The sequence below is a fragment of the Solanum stenotomum genome, chromosome 4 (genome assembly GCF_019186545.1).
Source record: "Solanum stenotomum isolate F172 chromosome 4, ASM1918654v1, whole genome shotgun sequence".
NCBI classification, from domain to species: domain Eukaryota; kingdom Viridiplantae; phylum Streptophyta; class Magnoliopsida; order Solanales; family Solanaceae; genus Solanum; species Solanum stenotomum.
In genome coordinates, this window is record NC_064285.1 from 51,076,586 (window position 1) to 51,082,552 (window position 5,967).

The 5,967-nt window shown below is 31.6% G+C and overlaps 1 non-coding gene across 1 annotated transcript; it reads right to left on the minus strand.

Annotated features, from left to right (window-relative positions):
• Positions 1 to 3,686: 3,686 nt before the first annotated feature.
• TRNAQ-UUG (transfer RNA glutamine (anticodon UUG)) lies at positions 3,687 to 3,758 on the minus strand. Its single transcript has one exon. It is a non-coding gene; the product is annotated as a tRNA-Gln (tRNA).
• Positions 3,759 to 5,967: the final 2,209 nt, after the last annotated feature.

Here is a 5,967-nt window from a genome sequence, read left to right on the forward strand (position 1 = left end):
TTTAGGCTTAGTGGGGTAAGGAAAAGACCAAAATACCCCTTTCCTAAAATGGATGAAAAACTTTAGCTAGAGAGGCTTCACTCAAACAATCATAACTTTTAGTCGGATCTCAGAATTTAGCAAACTTGGCGGCATTGGAAAGATGACTCAAAGACCTTCGATTTGATACTTTATGGGCCACCTAACTCTTTATGTGCTAAAAGATATGGTAGTTTGAAATTGACCCAAAATTTGAAAACGAACGAAGTCTGAGGTGTTACATATCATCACTCATCTACATATAAAAAAATAAAAATATTATTTCAAAATAAAGTTTCTAGAAAATGAAGAATGTAGTAAATAAAAACTCGCCAATAAAACTGATAATCGCCAATAACAAAAAAAAAGAGAAGTAAAATTAACACTAAAAATCACCAAAGTATATTTAAGAGAGGCTAAGAAGTTAGAACTCTATTAGAATTCAAATTTCATTTAAATTCGAATTCAAATATCATATCAATTTTTTTTGTTAAAGGATCTTTTTATCACTGTTTCTTATTATTTTTGTAATCTTGAAGAGTTAGTAAAAATATTGTTGTTGTTGTTGCTGCTATAGTTATTTTTATTATTTTTATTGTTGTTATTATATCATATTTTTTGTTTTATTTAATATTTAAAATTAAATATATTTTTGTCACGATCCAGACCGTCGTGAGTGACACACACACTAATCCTCCGATGGGAGAACCATTATTACAACCCAACTACATAACTTAACCAAAAACTAGAACATTTAAAGATATGAAAGCGGATTTAAATGCAGAAATGAAATAAGGAGTTCCCATAAACTCTAGAAATTTAACAAGACTACCAAACATTGCGGAAATATTCCCTAGAAACTGAAAGTCAATGCACCAAAACATCTAAAGTGCAACAAGTCTAAGAAAATGGTACAACCCCAACCAAACATAAGAAGTATCTAAACAATAGTCTGAGTCCGAAGAGAAATGGACTAAACGAAAAGAAGGACTCCATGGCAGCCTGAAAGAACTTGCTCACCCTTGAAATCCGATTTGATCACTGATCTCCTAAATGAGGTATGTCAGTAGCCGCCTGAAAATGACATGTACTCAACAAAGAAAGAGCAAGTGCAGCATTAGTACACAACCATAATGTACTGGTAGGATCACGCGGCTATTCCAGTAAGTGAAACATATAAAAGCAGTCACAACATAGTAAACACGCATATACCGAATATATACAATATCAATCATCTTTTCAGGATCAATGTAGCATTCTACGTTTTCAATAACATGCATCTATGACAAGTCAATGGTTCTCTCATGAAACCCATACCCAAACTGTTAGTGTGCCGGATCGTGACACCCGATCCAAGTTAGTGTATCGGATCGTGACACCCGATCCAAGTTAGTGTGTCGGAACGTGACACCCGTTCCAATATGTATGTCGGTACATGACAACCAATCCCAGTTAGTGTGTTGGAACGTAACACCCGATCCATTCAATAAGCCACAATCACAATCACAATGTACATTCTCATAATCATAGAATCAAGTGTTGATTCATGGCATACAATCATTTATTCATACTCATTTACATTAGGTGTGATCAATAGTGGAACATTCACATACATGCATTACAATGAATCAATTGCTAACATACACTACACAAACAAGAAATCAAACCATCATCTACCTTGAAAAAAGCTTGAATCCTCCTAAGAAACTTGATTCTTCCCTTTCCGCTTGTTCTAGGTCTACAAACAACCAATTCAATACGAGGATCAATAATTAAGGTCTAATTTACCCGGAATATGACAATTCAATCACCCAAGACCAAACCCATAATCTGAAGGTGCAGCTAGGGCTTTTTCCCACCATCAACTTCAGGCCAAAAACCCTTCTCCAATAGTAATTAACCAAGAATCTAAGTTCTACGGATCGAAAAACGGATTAGGGGAGTAAAGACCTTACCTTTAGTGCTAGAAGAGGTGGACAACTGTCAAGAACTTGCCCTGGTTCGTCCCTTAGCTCTCAAGAACGAAATTCGCAGAATAACAACATTTTTGGGATTTATTTCCGACTTAAGTCGCGACTGTCCCGCCGTAGCAGGACCCAGCCTATCACAGTGGCCCCGTCCTGGCGGGAAAAATCCCGCCCCAGCAGCTTGTACGGAAATAAAGAGTCAAAAGTTGAGTTTCAAACCCCCATTTCACAACACACCTTCAACACATGACACTCAGAAACTACCTATTTACGTTAAGATCCGTTTCGGGAGTTGTACTCGGCCGAATTTGATTCCGTAAAGTCGTATGGGTTCCTTAAGGTCTTAGCTATCTACTCATGTTATCAAATACATAATTAGATCTCTCATTCATTACCAGATTTCTATAGACCTCACTGACTCCGATTTCGTCCAAATCTGGACTAGGCTAAGAATTTTCAAGTTACTACCAAAAAGTTTTCAGGCCCAAAATTTTTTGCCATTGACTTTTCTATAACGACGGGAGTAGGTCGCTACAATTTTATAACATCCGAAAGTTTCGGACAAGTTTATGAAAGACTAAGAGTTCATTTAGAACTCTACTGTCATGAATTTCTACTATAAATTTCTACTTTAAATATATTTAAATATATTTTATAACATCTGAAAGTTTCAGACAAGTTGATCGAAAAAAATCTGAAAATCTAAAATTGTCAAGTGTCTTTTTTTTTGGTTGTAAATATTATTATCACTATTGCTAGTACTGCTGCTACTAATATTTTTTTTTATTACTATTATTATTATTATTATTATTATTATTATTATTATTATTATTATTATTATTATTATTCCTACTATTATTGCTGCTATTACTAATTATTATTATTATTATTATTATTATTATTATTATTATTATTATTACTATCATTGTTATATCTTTATCTTTTAAATTAATATTAAATCAAATATATTTTACAACATCTTCAAAGGATAATTTGAAATAATAAAAGTTAATTTAGAGTTCTACTGTTTGTGAGTTTCTATTTTAACGATGATTTAAAAAAATTTTTTTTAAAACTTAACGTATTTTCTAAGTCAATTATTTTTAAAGTTTTTATGAAAATATTTATTAACTTTTCTTACAATTGCCAAGTGCCTTTGTCACTTGCTACTCTCAATATATATATATATATATATATATATATATATATAACCCGCTAGTCACTATTTGTTTATTTATGTTAATCCAAATATCCTGGCAGGGAAATTTAAAAAAGAAACAATTTAACATTTCAACTGCAATATACCTTAGTCAGCCTCTAACTTAAAACATTTCGACTGCAATATAACTTGAAATTTTCACCTAAAACACAAGAAAGTTCACAAGCTAGAAGAAAGAAAGCAAATGACCATATATTATATGTTTGATCAATTAAATAAGATAATAAACCGAGTACTCGATAATCTAGACTCTAGTGGCTTTGTTCAAATGTTGCGATGTAAATCTCAAGAAATATAAAATCTCCTCATACTATTTTTCGCTTTTATTGTATAGTGAAATAAACTTTAATAAAAGATCATGATCTCTAAGGAGATAATTTTAATAAAATTTCATGATAACTAAAGATTCATATAGTCCACTACTACCTTTTAGAAGTAAAACGTAGTTCTTATTAAAAATAAATTGTTAAATAAAAATTGAAAGGTCCTACCGGGAGTCGAACCCAGGTCGCTGGATTCAAAGTCCAGAGTGCTAACCACTACACCATAGAACCTTATACATATCAAGCAAAGCAATGTAATTATTTTACTAATCAATATTTTAAATAGGTACCTAATGAGGTGTACCATTTGTATTTACCACCATAATGCAATCTCTTAATCCAAGAGTTGAACCAAATACGAAATAATAATATAAATTTCATTAGGTAGACAATAAAGTCCACAAAATAAAAAACAAGAATGAAATATATCGTAATTAGTGTAGTATTTTATTGCAAATAAGAATGTTGTAATCTATATGAGTCTCTGATTCTTTTCTTCAAAATAAATAATTTAAGGGTCTTTGAGTTTGATCTTAAATTTAGTAGATTTGAGCTTATCTAATACTTGAACTTAAGGGTTTTTGACCTTGATCTTGCATTTGACTTGTATTTGAATTCAAAGGCTTTTATGCTTGATCTTAACTTGTACTTGAATTCAAAGGCTTAAAGTTTGATATTGACTTGTACTAGGATTAAAGAGCTTGAAACTTGATCTTGATATTGACTTATATTTGAACTTGGTTGCTTGAACTTGTAGCTCGTAGAGATATTTGCAGCATTTGATCCATGATCTCTCTCTAGCTTCTTGTTAGAATGTTGAAGTGTTTTTTGAATTATAAGACTCATATTTATGGTTGTAGGATGGAAGAATTATGATAAGGATGAACTCTTTCGACGAATCAAATTTAAGCGACATGAATATGTTTAATTAGTTGTAACATACTACTTGTACACATATCACATTTTCATTAGCCTTCAATTTGACAAGCCATCTTGTGTCATTTTCGACATGCGATATAATTCTATTGCATTCTTACTTCACATGTCATGCCACATCATTTAACACATATCACCAATTTGGGCCTCTAGAGTAAGATGATATCATGAGCTTGGTAAGGTGGGCTCATCATTTGTAGCCTAATTTGATAGACTAGTCCAATGAAATTGGACCACGAAATCTCTATTTATTTGACTAAAATATTAAACTCAACTATATCAATCCATAGTACTTATTGACTTAAGTCATACTGAGTTCCTTAAAGTTGACCACATATTTCATTTTGATACCTTATTTAGAACTTGATCCTATTGAACACTTCCATTGTTCAAAATAATTAAGTACCTATTAGACACTCTTCGCTGACATTGCAAGGAAGGTGCAATACACATATATTGAGTATGTTAGGGCATCTCCAACCCAAATACTAAATTTTACACCAAATTTGGTGTCAGCACTATTTTTGGTGTAATCAACTCTGACCCACTACACCAAATTTTACACCAAAAAGGAATATTTTTCTCTCTCTTCATTATTATATTATCATTTCTTATTTAATTTATATTTTCTTATTTCATAAAACAAATTCTTTCTAAAACATTCACCACATATAATTCATATTATTTTGTTACATGGGTCGTGAGTGGGAGCTTAGCTTCCATCTGGATATGCGACCTTGGATTGCTGTTGCATATGCAACTCCTGTTGCAGCTGCTACCACAGTTTTCTTGATCTACCCAATCGGTCAAGGAAGTTTTTCTAATGGTATGCCTCTAGGAATTTCTGGTACTTTCAATTTCATGATTGTATTCCAGGCTGAGCACAACATCCTTATGCACCCATTTCACATGTTAGGTGTAGCTGGGGTATTCGGTTTCCTTTTATAATCGTTTAATATAAAATTATTTTGTACCATAATTTTTTAAATAATAGAAATTACTAGCAAATATTATACATTATACATAATAATGGATAATATAAATAAAAGTGAAATCATTAGTGAAATATAATTAAATAAACATTACATAATTGAAAAAAATATTTTAAATTCTACATAAATATTCAACTTTTAAGATCACTACGGTGCTCCATAAATGCTCTATTAATGCATTACGTAGTTTAAAATGAGCTTCTTTGTCCTTTATTTTTTTTATNAAGGAATTTTTTTTTCTCTCTTCATTATTATATTATCATTTCTTATTTAATTTATATTTTCTTATTTCATAAAACAAATTCTTTCTAAAACATTCACCACATATAATTCATATTATTTTGTTACATGGGTTGTGAGTGGGAGCTTAGCTTCCGTCTGGATATGCGACCTTGGATTGCTGTTACATATGCAGCTCCTGTTGCAGCTGCTACCGCAGTTTTCTTGATCTACCCAATCGGTCAAGGAAGTTTTTCTAATGGTATGCCTCTAGGAATCTCTGGTACTTTCAA